A 16,532-nucleotide genomic window follows, 5' to 3' on the forward strand; every position below is an offset into this window, starting at 1 on the left:
CAAATAAACTAATGAGAGAGTGCAAAAAGTATTGTGAAAGTCCACAGGGCCAGTAGTGGCAATAGTTGAGGGAACACCTAGCCTAGTTTTTACTGAACAAGAGAAAATGTCAAAGAGAGTAATCTGGGACAGGCGTAGGAGGGTGAAGATGAAGGTGGGGGAAGTAGTTTGGAGTGCACAGTCTGTCCGTCCTGGGAATTAATATGGATTGGTGATTCCCAGTATTGTGCGCCCCTCTGGAGCTGGAAGATTAAAAGTGTCCTGCTCATTCAGCTACCGCTCCGGAATCGAGAATAAACAGTGTAACGCACAGCTGAGTCAAGAAGAGCGGGAAAAAGAGTGATTACACTTTCATGGGAACTCAACTCTTCAACCTTTTGTTCTCACAATAAGACTCTGCCTCCTGAAGTCTGTACCTGGGGGCCTGGGAGACGGAGGGAGATACCTGGAAAAAAAAGAGTGTATCTTGGCTAGCAAAACAATAATGGGAAGTCCAATGAGGTTGTCCCTGTATGGGGTCGTTTTCATATTCCTACAGACGAGGGCAAATAACAAAGGAAGAAAATTACCTTTCGCGTCCTTCCTTTTGACAGTTTCATATACATGTTAGATTGATTTGACTGTGAATATGATTATTAACATTGAGGGCAAATGAAACAATGCTCATTTACTGGAATTTGCAGAAGGCTGACAGGAAGCCATTGAGGATGTTTCGACAGCCACTAGAGTCACCATTCCCACATAGTCAATTGCTTAGATAGGAATGTAGAATGCATAAATCTGTTTCTAAGTACCTTGGCGTCAGCGATAATGACCCCTGGTGTATTGCTAGCTAAACTGATATACTTGAAGATCAAGGGTTGAATAGAGGTGTGACTCTCACACTGTGTTACGAAAGTCCTTTTTTGCAGAGACTTGTCACAAATGTGGCGGTGACGTCCGGACCGGAGCTCAGGGAAGCACGGGTGCGGTCGGGCCTGCTTATGTTTAGCTTCCTTGAGCGTTGTCTCGATTATGTACTCATAAACATGTGCTGACAAATAGTCTTGGCTCTGGACACATTTATGGGCGGTTTGTAACATTTTATTATAAACAGATTGAAGACGTTTCTGTCAGATCAGGCTAAAAGAACATGGAAGATCTAAAAGAGACACACATAAATGAGGTTTAACCATCGCCTTGATTTATTAAGCAGTGGCCCCAAATGTATTTGGAAATTAAAGTCACACTCAAATGACACTCATCTGCGAGCAAATGATGGTAGGATTTTCCTCAGAGAGAGTTTGAGCTTTCTGAGTCATTAAAGGAGAAGGAGGTCCTTTTTTTTCAGTTGTAAAGAAATTGTGTTTTTTGAGGAAAACCCAGCAGAGGAAGAAGGGTCTTGTCTAGCGAAATGATCGGTTATTTTCATTTAAAAAAAAAAAAAAAATTAAATACTTTTTAATCTCAAACGCTCGTTTTGTCTTGCTCTGCCTGAACTCTGTGTATTCTGGTTCAAGACAGTTGAATGCGTATGTCGAAAAACTCGATCGTATTTTCTCCCTCAACTTCAAAAATCATTTCAAAATCATCCTACATCGCTGCAGAAGTTCCGACCCAGTCTTTGCAAAGTGAACATGCAAAGAAGATCAAACACCCTTAACAAAAAAGGTAAAACAGCGATATAGGAAGATTTTGAAGTTGAGGGAGAACATGAGATGGGAGTTTTTCAACATACCCTAACTGTCATGAACCGGAAAAAACAGGTCGGGAAGAGCAAGACAAGACGAGCGTTTGACATTAAAAAGTATATAAATTGCATTATTTTTATGAAAATAACCAATCGTTTTGCTAGATAAGACCCTTCTTTCTCAACTGGGATCTTTTACAACTGCATTTGGGCATTTGAAGCCGCATTTAAACTGCATTTTGGAAGTTCAAACTCGGGGCACCATATCAGTCCATTATATGGAGAAAAACCCTAAAATGTTTTCCTCAAAAAAACATAATTTCTTTACGACTGAAGAAAGAAAGACATTAACATCTTGGATGACAAGGGAGTACATTATCTATGAATTGTTGTTCTGGAAGTGGACTTCTCCTTTAAGATTGCTGAAAGAAGTCTCATGCTCATGAAGTCTCCATTTATTTAATAAAAAATACGGTAAAAACAATAAATTGTAAAATATTATTAGAATTTTAAATAGCAGTTTTTCTGTTTTAATATATTTGAAATGTAATTTCTTCCTGTGATGCGAAGTTGAATTTTCAGCGTCACTACTTCAGTCTTCAGTGTTACATGATCCTTCAGAAATTACTCATTTTGCTGCTCAAGAAATGTTTTATATTTATCAATGTTGAAAACAGTTGTGCTGCTTAATATTTCTGTGTAAACATGATGCAATTTTTTGAAGATGAACAGAAAGTTAAACAGAACGTTTATCATTATGTCTTTACTGTCACTTGTTTATTACTTTTTATTTAATGTTTCTGGGTATTGTATGTTTAATATGCAATATTGTAATATAATATATAAAATACAGTATACTAGATGTTCTTTTGTACGTAACATCTAATAGATCATCTTGTGCTCTTTTTTGTGCCAGGGTTGACTGCAGTGGCCTTCAGAGTGGGCACAGCTTTTTTCTGAAGGGATTTACAGTGAACTGCAGGTGTCATGGCCTTGTGGGCTGTATGGTACTATTGTGGGAGGAACAATGGCACAGAAAGCTTGGGAACCGCTGCTTTGCTTTGTTCTCGGCTATTGTCTGTTCCCAGGATGTCCTTCAGGAAAATTACAAAAAAGGTCAAGCAACTGACACACTACATTACCTTCACAAGACGATGAAATGATTGACAGGGGAAGACAAAGGAAATTGTGATTCTTAAACCTCGCCCCATCAAGATTTATGGACGTACGTTTTTAGTTTTATTTCTGAGAGATACACTGAAAAAAAATTGGTGTAGAAACAAGTTTCACACAGAAACTGCTAGCAAAATTTCACAAATAATTACAAAGTACAGCAACACATTGACATATGTGACCCTGGACCACAAAACCTGTCATGAGGGTCAATTTAAAAAACAAACAAAAAAGAATTGGTTGAATAAATAAGCTTTATATTGATGTATAGTTTGTTAGCATAGGACAATATTGGGCAGATATACAATTATTTTAAAAACTGGAATCTGAGGGTGATTTTCTCATCTAAATATTGAGAAAATCGCCTTTAAAGTTCTTGACAATGCATATTACTAATCAAAAATTACATTTTGATGTGGTGGGAAATTTACAAAATATCTTCATGGAACATGAGCTTTACTTGGCAAGCCCATGACATCAATTACACAGAAAGAACTGAGCGAGCCAGCCAGGAGTCGAATATCCTAATGATTTTTGGCATAAAAGAAAAAACTATCATTTTGACCCATACAATGTATTGTTGGCTGTTGCTACAAATATACCCATGCTACTTATGACTGGTTTTGTGGTACAGGGTCACATATATGTAAACTTAGATGTAAACTTAAAAAAAAATTAGAAAGACTAAAATAATAGTGTCTTGTAAAATGTACTCCAATACGCTTTGTTTTATTTAAACTTAAAAAGTCTTATTTCCCCTCAGAATTCTGTAATACAAACTCGCAGTTCTGAGAAATTAAGTCAGAATTGTGTGATATACAGTAAACTAGCAGTTGTGAGTTATAAAGTCAGTATTGCATGATATAAACTTGCAATTCAGAGAAATAAATTCACAAAATTCACAATTCTGGCTTTTTTCTGAGAATTGCGAGTTTATATTAGACAATTTTGGCTTTATAACATGCAGTTGTAAGTTATTAAGTTATTAAGAATTGTGAGATATAAACTTACAATTCTGAGAAATAATGTTTTTTCCCCCTCAGAATTGGACACACAATTCCGAGAAAAAAGTCAGAATTGCAGGGCATGAACTTGGAATTGTGAGGGGAAAAAGTCCGAATTGTGAAATAGAAACTCATTTATATCCTGCAATTCTGACTTTAGAACTCTAAATTGTAAGTTTATGTAATGTGATTCTGAGAGAAAAAAAAGTTTATATCTCACAATTTTGACTTCATTTCTCAGAATAGTGAGTTTATATCTTGCAGTTCTGACTTTATAACTTTCAATAACTTTTCAATCCTGAAAAAAAAAGTCTGTGAGTTTGTATTATGCAGGAAAAAAAGTCAGAACTGCGGGATGTAAATTCGCAATTACCTTTTTATTGTTTATTCAGTGGCGGTTATGGGCTTCCATATTAAAGTGCACTGACTTTAACTAGATTTTAAGATATGGAAATGTGAGTGCTGCTGTCAGTCAAAAACTGCCACAGTGATACTGGTGGTTTTGTGGAAGGTTGCCAGGCTGTTGCAGTATGGTTGCTTAGGTCTAAACTCAAGAAACCAGTCTGTCAGATTGAACCAATACAAGCCTTCACTGATGTGGAAGATGTGACTGAACCAGCCAGTCATTACTTAAGCTACATTAGGGTGTTAGGATGTTATTTCTCTGCTTTTCAGAAGCGCTCAGACATTGCAAACACATACAAAAGCTGTGCCTCAAACTTGGCGTGAGTCAGTTGATGTTGTGTAATTCCTTGCATATGCATGGCCGAATATATTTTGTATGAAAGACATGCTCTGTTATATGTTTATGTACTACCCTTCAAAATTAAAAATTTTGGGGGCAGTATTTTTTTTGTTTTTGTTTCCTTTTTTTTGGCATGGATATATTAAATTGATCAACGGTGACAGCAAAATATTTAGAATTTTACAAAGTTCTGAATAAATACCTTTCTTTTGAACATTCTATTTTAAGCAGCACGTCTATTTTTAACATTGACAATAATAAGAAATCACCATATTAGAGTATATATGTGTGTATTTTATTAAACACAAATGCAGTGTCTTTCAGTGCGACACTGAGAAAGCCCTCTGGGTGTCCTTGCTTTCGCAGTACTGAGCATTGTTAGAAGACCTTTTATTTATGACTACTGTTCCTCCATTTTTTTCCTAGGGAAATGATGCCTTTTACTCGTCAAAGCTATTTATAATTAGGAGTGACCGTTGCATGTTGGGAAGGCAATTACAACAGGATGTGACCCATGTCCACGTGTACAGTTTTCAAAGCAGGGCAGAGAGAAGCCCAAATGAATCAAAACAGTCCTCCCCAGTAACAAGTGCCTGAAACCAAAACGCAGAAACCGGGATTGGGGTCAGAGGTCAGATGTTAGTGTAAACAACTTTAAGAAGCTCATTATAAAAGAAAATGATGAAACATCAACTTCTGAGAACAGCTGACAGCGCACATGTGTTACTGGCTGTGTTTTGACACGCTTAATCAGTTTGATAAATTAAAAATTTATTTTGGTTGCAAAAAAGAATTTTCTTAAAGGTATAGTTTACCCAAAAATGACAATTCTATCATTAATTACTCACCCATCTTAATTTGTGACATAAGGGGGGAGTCATTAATGACTGAGTTTTCATTTTTGGATAAACTATCCTGTTAATTTGTGTTTTTGTCCAAATATCTAAACCAAATGTAAAATAATTTTATTTAAAATATATCTAATATATCTGTTTTTTGTCTAATCCCTCTACGACAATCAGAATGTTTAATATGTGTGCATGTAATATAATGAAAGCTTGTGTAAAAATTTTGTAGCAAATTTGAGTACAATTGTTTTTAGTTAAACAACTGCATGACCTTTAGCCCATATGCATATTTTGCTGTAGACCGAAAGATGGCTGCCGCTCCTCATACCGTTCCTTATTCAAGCGCAAGTCATAAAACCAAAAGACAAAACAAACACAAACAGTTGTGGGCGACTGACCTTGCCAAACTTTTAGGGAAAGACAGCTGGAACAGTACTTGATGTCGTTTCAACAAAACCCCTTTAATTAGAAAATAGCAGCCTAAGAAACTGGATGGGGACATGGAACCCGAGCTTTGTTTATTAAACATTTACTCATAGTTTATTTATTTTTGTATATTAAGTAGCGCTAGTTATCCTTTCATAATTGAAAGGAACGCTAACACAACAAAAGCGTAATTCCCAAAAGAAAATGTATGCTTCGGCACCAAAGGGTGATGGGAATGCTGGGATACGCACCTTCATCTAAGCTTTTGTTTGTGTCTGGCTATCATCAGTATCATTACAGTGCTAATCTGGGTGTGGTTGGCAGGAAGAGACTCGGCCCAGTGTACCCAAAACAAAGGCTGGAGCAGCGAACCCAGAGCTTCAGCAACTACAAAGCAGAAATCGGTGTGGTTGATGAGTTTACTGTGAGTTTTCCAAAACATTTTCTTCTGTACGCTTAAACATAAAGGTTTCTAAGGGGAGGTTTCACAGTCATGCTGTAGAACAGCCATTTTGTGCTCCTCAAAGGACCTTTCAGTGAATAGATCCTAAAAGAAGCGTTTTTTCTTAGAACCTTTTTCCACTATTAAGAACCTTTTGTTTAAGGGAAAGGTTCCATTGATGTTAAAGGTTCTCTGTGGAATCGTAAATAAAGGAACTAGGAATAAAGATGCTAGCCTCAGTGAATTTAGAGCATGGATACTAAGACAAAGTTGCAGACAGTTGGCCATATTATAAGATAAAATTATGGTAAACCAGTATAAATGCTGAAAATAGGCAGGGAGAGGAGTCTGTTGCAGATGTGAGATAAATGCTGTTCCTCTGAACGGAACCCATGGGATTAAAAGAGAGACATTTCTGGTTTGATGGCAGAGCCAAACCCTCAGAGACAAACAGCACACCAAAGAAAATCTGCAGCCTGTTGCACTTATTCTCAGTCTTTGCAGTCAGAGAATGAAGTGCAATTATGAATTGAATTTATGCAACTGGAATGTCGTTTTATGACATTTTATGCCCTGTCTGCATGCCTCATAAATGTGAAATGTTATTTCTGATATTGGATATGTCTTTCATATCTTGTTTTCTCATCTTTGACTTTTCTTATCCTGACTTTTTAGTGATTCATTTTACGCCAGTGATGTATGGAAGCCTGATTCCACAAAAAACAAGGTAATTGGGACTTTATTTCTCTTAATTGCAACTTTATATTTTAGGTTTGTGACTATTTCTCATAACTGTGACTACATCTCACTAACAAGACGTCATATTTCACTACAGTAACTATATAAATTAATATATATAAATGCATATATAAACTACCCTAAAATTGGGATTGGGAAAATTGAAATAAGATTTATTTTATTTTATTTTATTTTATTTTATTTTATTTTACACAAAAAATGATATTGACATTGTTAGGGGAAAATATATAAGGGTCATAAATAAGGGTCAGTTTTATGATATAAAAAAAATCTGCAATCTGAGGGTGCAAAAAAGCAAAATGCTGAGAAAATCCCCTTTAAAGTTGTCCAAATGAAGTTCTTAGCAATGCATATTACTTAATTAAAAATTAAGTTTTGACATATTTACAGTAGGAAATTTACAAAATATCTTCATGGTACAAGATCTTTACTTAATATCCTAATTGTTTTTGGCATAAAAGAAAAAATTATCATTTTGACCCATACAATGTATTTTTGGCTATTGCTACAAATCTACCCGTGCTATTTAAGTCCAGGGTCACATATATAAGTTACCCTAAAATTGGAATTGGGAGTTATTTTATTTTATTTTATTACATAAAAATGTACATTGACATTGTTAGAGAAAAACATTTATTTTAAATAAATGCTGTTCTTTGAACTTCAAGGAATTCTGAATTATGTTTCCACAAAAATGTTAAGCAGCACATTCATTTTTTTAAATACGTAATAGAATGTTTTTTAAGCACCAAATCAGCATATTAAAATGATTTCTGAAGGATCACGTTGAATAGTGATGCTAAAAATTCAGCCATTTTTCCATTTTGGAAATAAATTAATTTTTGGAAATAAATTGTAATAATATTTTACAATATTACTGTTTTTACTCTATTTTTCATTAAACATATTCAGCCTTCCCAGGTGAAAAAGTGCACTTTTAAAATGCATTTTAAAGTGCTCTATTTTAACACACTAATTTTGTACTTAATATAGTAAAATTATTCTTTAGCACTTCTTCAGATTATCTTAAGAACATCTAAGTGTACTCAAATGGGTTGAAAAGATGGTATACTCAAGTATACTTCAAGTGGTAACAAAATGTGTTTTTAATATGGAGATAGAATGTTAAAAACACATTCTAATTTGTGTTCATGGTGTTCCAAAATAACACACTTTGATGTTCTTAAGATTATCTTAAGAATTTTATCTTAATATTTTTTAGTTTATTAAGTGCAAAATTAACGTCTGAAAGCCGAGCACTTTAAGTACATTATGTTCAAACTTTTTTTTCGCCTGGGTTGGTAAGATAAGCATTTCAAAAACATTTTAAAAATCTTACTGACCCCAAACTTTTGAACAGAAGTGGATCTCATATATAACTTTTTTCACTTAATTGTGATTTTATATCTCTAATTTGTTCTTTCCTCCTCATAATTGCAGCGATATTGTGACTTATCTGATTTAAAACCTATTCAATTATGTTTTATCTTATAACATTTGTATTTTTACTCTCAAGGCAAAAATAGGCTAAATAAAGAAATGTCGGTCTTAAACATGCGTTTGTTTCTGATATCACAGAATATTATGTTCTCTCCATAGAGTTTCTTGTAAGGTTGTGTCATTATGAGCAAACTCTTCCTTTTCCCCTGCTCTCACACAAACAACTCACCTATCAACTTCATATCAGGAAGTTCATATCCCGACAACGTGATAGCTAATGATATACCGGCTGTGAGCACCTCTTTCCTTAGCTCTTTGTGATTGTTTTCAGAATGAAACTACTAGGATAAAATATATTTCCCTCTGCTTTCATTAAACCAACAGTGATAACACTGTATCAACATGATAACATTGACATATTGGATGTTGTGTCACCCCAGGGAGGCATGAATCAGACGTTGTAACGTCCAGCTACATGAGTCGTCTGCCTTGGAAACCTGCCCCGATGTTTTGCACATCATCTGTCATGGCGTTGACTTTCATTTGTCTTCATGAAAATAGTTTAGACGTGAGTTTGCCAAACGGTTATGAGGGCTTTAGACTCATGTAAAAGATTTAGTGCCACACTGAGAGAAAATACCCTGAAAGAACAATTTCAGCTCGTACCGATCCACTGAAATGACTTTTGGCAAACAGGGGTGTGCTGTTTTGCTGTGAGTTGTGAAAACAGTGTGTCACTGGTGGGGTCCCGGCTATGATCCGACCCAGTGGGGAACAACACAAACCTCTTAACGTCATTATTACATTAGCTTTTAATGGGCTGAATTTTGCCAATTACTTACGGAACAAACGACAAAATAAACAACGCAAGGTTCTTGGTGGTAATATTAGCGCACTGAAGATGTCATGTTATTGTGCTATAAACAAATTGAAAAATAATTGAATTTAGATTTCATCAGTGAGGAGAACTTGTTCTCACCCTGCTATCTCATTTCTAGCATTGTTCTGACTTTCCATTGTGATTTAAATGAGGCCAGGAAGGATTAAAATGAGTAATTCTCGAGCAAAAGTCCTGTTTATTTTATTCGAGTGTATTCAGAATATGAAATATGAATGGGATTGGGGCTATTTTGTCATGGAATTTTAGCTCGACACGTAACAGTAGTGTAAGCTCTTCCGTTTGGTTTCCTGTAAGGAATGCAGAGCAGACAGTCACAAAGATGTGTTCACCTCTTGTTGCATCAATATATTTCTGTGTAATTGGCAAGAAGGCATAAGCTAAATTTGATCATATGATTGAAAATAAAATCATACAACTTGTCTCCGTGGTTTACGTAACCCTTCCTACAATAGTACAGGAAGGAACAAAGATTACATAATGATGATTTGAATTGAATCATTTTATTCATTTGAAGCTTATCAACAAGTTTTTTTTATTTGTTCAGTGAAATATAAATGATCATAGATAGATAGACAGATAGATAGATGAATGCATGGATGGAAAAAATAGAAAGAACAATAGAATGATAGAACAATAGAGAAAATGATGGATGGATGAAAAGAACAATGCAATGATAGAACATTAGAAAATGCGATAGATCAAATGAAGGATGGATGGATGGATCGATGGATAGAAAGAACAATAGAACAGTAGAGAGAACGATGGGTGGATGATAGAATGATGATGGATGGATGGAAAGAACAACAGAGTGATAAATAGAACAATACAAAAAATTACAGATTTAAGAAACAATGGATGGATGAATGGAAGAACAATAGAATGATAGATAAAACATCAGAGAACATTATAGATTGAATAAACAGTGGATGGGTGGAAAGAAAAATAGAATGATATAGAACAACAGAGAAAATGATAGACCGAACAGAAATTAGATGGGTGAATGGATGAAAACAACAGATTGAAGTAACGATGAATGGAGGGAAAGAACAGAGAATGATAGATAGAACAATAGAGAAAATGACAGATTGAACTAACAATGGATGGATAGAAAGAACAACAGAATGATTGAACGAATGTTGGATGGAAGGATGGATGGATGGATAGAGCAATAGAACTATAGAGAAAATTATGGATGATAGAACAAGGTTGGAGGGATGGATGGAAAGAACAATAGAATGATAGAACAATAGAGAAAATGATAGATCGAATGAACGATGGATGGATGGATGGATGGATAGAACAACAGAGAAAATGATGGATGGATGGATGGAAAAAACAATTAGAATGATAGAAAACGATATATCAAATGAACGATGGATGGATGAAAGGATGGATAGAAATAATACAACAATACAGAGAAAGATTGATGGATGGATGGATGGATGGATGGATGGATAGAACAACAATGATAGAACACTAGAGAAAACAATAGATAGATCGAATGAACAATGGATGGATGAATAGAAGGATGGATAGAAACAACAATAGAATGATAGAGAGAATGATAGAATGAACAATGTATGGATAGACAGAACAATGATGAATGGATGAAAAGAATGATAGATTGAACAATAGAAAAAACGTTAGATCGAATGATGGATGGATGGAAGGATGGATAGAAATAACAATAGAATTATAGAGAGAACGATGGATGGATGGATAGAAAGAAAGAACAATAGAAAGAACAATGTATGAATGGACAGAACAATGATGAATAGATGGAAAGAGTGATAGAACAATAGAGAAAATGATAGATCAATGGATGAAAGAATGGATAGAAATAACAACAGAATGATAGAGAGAACGATGGATGGATGGATGGATGGATAGAAAGAATAGAAAGAGCAATGTATAGATGGAGAGAACAATGATGAATGAATGGAAAAAATGGTAGAACAATAGAGAAACCGATGGATTGATGGATGGATAGACAGAAACAAAATTACAGAACAATAGAATGACAGAATGAGTGATGGATGGATGAATGAATTGCTAGAAAAATTATAGAACAGTAGAATGATAGATAGAACAATAGAGATAATAATATAACAAATGATGGATGGATGGATGAATAGATACAAAGAAAGAATCATAGAACAATAGAGAGAATGATAGAATGAAAGATGGATGGATGAACAGAACAGGATGGATGGATGGAAGAATGGGTAGAAATAGCAATAGAGTGAAAGAGAGAACGATGAATGGATGGATAGAATGAATAGAAAGAGCAATGTATGAATGGACAGAACAATGATAAATGAATGGAAGGAATGATAGATAGAACAATAGAGAAAATGATGGATTGATGGATGGATAGACAAACAAATTACAGAACAATAGAATAATAGAATGAATCATAGATGGATGAATGAACTGATAGAAAAAATTATAGAACAGAAGAATAATAGATAGAACAATAGAGATGATATAACAAATGATGGATGGATGGACGAATAGAAGGAAGGATGAATGAATAGATACAAAGAAAGAATCATAGAACAATAGAGAGAATGACAGAATGAAAGATGGTTGGATGAACAGAACAGGATGGATGGATGGATAGAAATAAAAGAATGATAGAGAGAACGATGGATTGGATGGATGGATAGAACAATGATGAATCAATGGAAAGAATGATAGAATAATACAGAAAACGATGGATTGATGGATGGATAGGCAGAATCAAATTACAGAATAATAGAATGAATGATGGATGGATAGATGGATGAATTGACAGAAAAAAATTATAGAACAGAAGAATGATAGATAGAACAATAGAGATAATGATCTAACAAATGATGGATGGATGGATGAATAGAAGGATGGATAAATGAATAGATACAAAGAAAGAATCAGAACAATAAGGAGAATGACAGAATGAAAGATGGATGGATGAACAGAACAAGATAGATAGATAGATAGATAGATCAGTGTTAAGACACACAAGTTCATTTACCATTTACAGAGTACTGTTCCCACTGCAGACTCATTCAAGAACGTAACACAGTACCAAATTATTTTTGCAATTTTCACAGGCAAACACTAATTTAATTTTGCTCAGTTACAGTAACATGCCATGAGAGTTTTCCTAGCATGTCAAATCTCAGAGTTTAATGAGTTTATTCCTCCCCCGCTTTCTCTTTCTTTCTCTGTTTATGATCTCCGGGCAGTGGCGTGGAGCTGTGTACATACAAACGGTTAATGTGTGGTGTCACACGCACATACGCACCAAACACAGCAGAGTGTGTCTGTTTGCTGTGGTGAGGGAGCACTGACGTGTGTGGCACCAGCATGTGAAGGCCAGTGGGCTGAGTGTGGCCGTTCCAGTCAAGTGCGTACGACTTTGGGAAGGTAATGAAGTGTCTTATTGGTGTTTTGTGAGTGTGTGTGTGTGTGTGTGTGTGTGTGCAGTCCAGCACGTTTAACGTACATTGTCCCAAGTGCACTCTTCTGCACAAGTAGTTCAACTTCCTGTGGCTGCTCCTCTGTGGGAAGAAAAATAAAGCCCTGCTGCAGAAAAGGCCATGGGAGATGTCAGGGTTAAAGACAGACCTTCGGGTTTGTAGGAAAGGTTGTTTACACATGCGCAAGCATCAAGGCCAAAAGAAAGAAAATGCTAAACATTTGAAACTATTCTCTTTGCCAATTCAATCCCCCAGTTCAAGTATTTGTTCCTCTGTGGTGCTTTTTTACAAGCTTTCAGAAGAGCAATTAAAATATTTGTTTAGCCACTCACAATATAATTTAAAGATACCAGCTTTCTTGTAGTGGTATTTTTGCACAGCAGAGTTTGAGGTTAGAACTAATTGTTTGTCTTGAATGAATTTTGCTCAAAGAAAACAAAGCCTGTTTTTAGGATTATGAAGGTTTTTGAAGGTTTATGAAGTGTGACAATTTCATGACAAGCAAATATTTTTGCATTATTGTACTAATTGTTGTTCTGCCTTTAATTAAAAAAAAATAAAGTAAATGTATATAAAATAAAATAAAAACAAATAAAATACTACAGTGTCCGGTATATAATATATGCTTTACAGCATTTTATTAATCTTTGTAAATGTTAAAAATACATTAAAAATACAATTCTTCATTGCTTGTTCATAGTAGTTCACAGTGCATTAAGTAATGTTAACAAATACATTTTATACAAAAAGTACAAAAAAATGCATTATTAAATGTTGAAATTGACATTGACTAAGATTATTAAATGTAAAGTGTTACCAATATCCTATTTTTATTCATATATATATATATATAAAATATCTTATATAGATAGATTATTCCATTTAAAATTGTTACAGTAAAATCACCACTGAGAGTTAGGGAAGTTGCAAAAAAAAAAAAAAAAAAAAAAAAATACAGAAAAATTAAACAACAAAAAAATAGCTTACATAGATAATTATATTACAAAAAACAACAACAACAAATTTTTGACAATTTAAAAAAAAAATTATATATATATATATATATATATATATATATATATATATAATTAATGAATAAATAATTTAAAAAATAGCTTATAAAGATTTTTACATTATCACAGTGAAATCACCACTGAGAATAATGTGAACAAATTAAATTAAATAAATAAATAAATAAAAATAGCCTATATAGATTGATTATTACATTTTAAATTATTACAGTAAAATCACCACTGAGAGTAATGGGAGTTGCAATAATAAAAAAAAAAAAGTAAAGTCTTTTATGTCTACAAATTTAAATACAAAATAGCCTATAGATTATTACATTTTATATTATTACAGTAAAATTACCACTTAGAATAATGGGAATTTAAAAAAAAAAAAAAAAGTTATTTCAAAAAGGTCTTTCATGACTACAAATTTCAATACAACTGAGAATAATGGGAGTTGCAAAAAAATTATTTTATGTTTACAAATTTAAATAAAAAAATGAATAAAATTAACACTGAGAATAATGGGAGTTGCAAAAAAAATTTTTTTTACAGTATTTTATGTCTCTCTCTCTCTCTCTCTCTCTCTATATATAATCTACATTATTACAGTAAAATTACCACTGAGATTAATAGGAAAAACAATAACAACATATTTTTGCAGTCTACAAATGTACTTTTTTCTTTTTTTTTATAAATAGCTTATTTAGATAGATTACTACATTTAAAATTATTACAGTAAAATTACCACTGAGGATAATGGGAGTTGCAAAATAAATAAATAAAATTCAGTTCAAATTTCTAAATACAAAAATATCTATTTTGTCATGAATATGAATAAAGTATTTATGACTTTGTATAATAATTGTCATTTAAAAGACAGAATTATTCAGTAATGCGTATGTTTGTGAATGCTGGGCTGTTGTTGGAGAACATTATCCCAGGACCTGTAAAAAAATGGGGCCCTCTAACTGTGTCTTTCCGGCTCCCATGAATTTAAGTGACATCCCTAGTGAAAGACCATTTCGGTGCACAACCGTTTTGCAGATTTCTGCAGCACAAGCAAACGAAAACCACACTGAACAGACACTGAAATAGAAAACAAAGGCGAAAAAAAGCACTGTCATTTGAAAACCCTGACAAAGCACACTTTTAAACCTCTTCCCTGAGGCAGTCCAGTAACATCCACAGAGACATCCCGAAAACAGTCATTCTCGGCGAGAAAATATGGAGGCTTATTTTGGCCTCCAGACCTTCTTGTCAAACAGTGAGCGTGTGCACATCCTCTCTCGAGGCGTGCTGACGTAACAACACGTTGACACTTCACGTTCCAGCGACTGTCAGGCATCGACGCTGGCTTCGTTTCCTTCCCATTGCACAGAGAAATCTGATCCCAGGTCAGGTTTTGAAGTGTGGACGTCAACCAGGGAATTTAACATGTTGAGGAGATCTTGGCAGGACAAAACTGTGTTTTCAGGATGCTAAAGCATCAGCACAGTCACCCTTCTGCCGTGCAACTTTTATATGGGACACGAAATTGGGCCACGTATGTGTTGACAAGCTGTAAAGTGAGATCCAAAAGCCTTTTCCCAGTGTGGCTGTAGCTTTATTAACATTCCGGTTGCATTCGGGTACAGCGCCGTTATTGAAGGCCACCCATTAGTCGTGGAGGCAGGAGCCGAGGACTTTGCCAATCAAGCTTTCTCGGCTGTTGCCTGGAGACGGCGTCTGCCGAGAAGCGGAAGCGGATATCGCGCGTGCTGGGGTTCGGTGTCGCACATGAGAGGGAGAACAGACTCTAATCTTCTTCCTGTTGATTCCACTTAGGATTCACAAACTGCCTCTTCCCACGTTGACACAAATACTTGGGCCCATGTGACATCCTGTGTGGAAAAGGCGAACAATAACGGACTGCTACGTCAAGACCTGGGAACTGCGCTGTGAGAGACGTACCATCACACCTCAAACACATCAAGCCAGTTCCGCCCTCGGCTCGTCAGTGTTTAGTGTCTGGTCACCGAGGTTCATTTCCCGCAATATTACAAAGGAATGTGTCACCACAGACTTTTTTTATTGTATTTTTTTCCTGTGAATACTTCAGTGGTAGTATAGAAAGCAAACTTTACATAAATAAGATAGAAAATATTGTTTTTTAATTTAGTTAGTTAGTTTTGGGGTACATTTTGGGGTAAAGATATAAAGTTATTAAAGAATGGCTATTAAAAATAATTAAGAATAGGTATTAAAATGAATAAAATATACAATTAACATCAAATAATTAATTTAAAATAACATTAAAATAAAATAAAAAAATGTAAAAATAATAAAAACAATATAAAACAAAAAAATATATTTGGGGTAAAGATATGGCTGAAGATATTAAAAGTAATAAAATAAAAGTAATTAAATTAAAATAACAATAAGATATAAAATGCCATTTTAAAAATAATAATACAAAAAACAATATGATATAATATTATTTAGTTAATAAGCATTAATTAGAATGCAAATAATATAAATAACATGTATTGACTATAAAATATGTTCTCTAACAAGTTTTTTTCCTTAGAATTGCCTACCTGCATTTTGATGTAAATATATATCTAGATATGGCTAAAGATATTAAAATTAATAAAATAAATATCTAGAAA

At 34.2% G+C, this 16,532-nt stretch overlaps 1 long non-coding RNA gene across 1 annotated transcript; it reads left to right on the forward strand.

Annotated features, from left to right (window-relative positions):
• The first annotated feature begins 5,616 nt into the window (after window positions 1-5,616).
• LOC127182702 (uncharacterized) lies at window positions 5,617-16,114 on the forward strand. Its single transcript, XR_007829946.1, has 4 exons — window positions 5,617-6,289; window positions 6,983-7,034; window positions 12,638-12,818; window positions 15,709-16,114. It is a non-coding gene; the product is annotated as an uncharacterized LOC127182702 (long non-coding RNA).
• The last annotated feature ends 418 nt before the right edge of the window (window positions 16,115-16,532 follow it).

Source organism: Labeo rohita, chromosome 20 (genome assembly GCF_022985175.1).
Source record: "Labeo rohita strain BAU-BD-2019 chromosome 20, IGBB_LRoh.1.0, whole genome shotgun sequence".
Taxonomy (NCBI): Eukaryota; Metazoa; Chordata; class Actinopteri; order Cypriniformes; family Cyprinidae; genus Labeo; species Labeo rohita.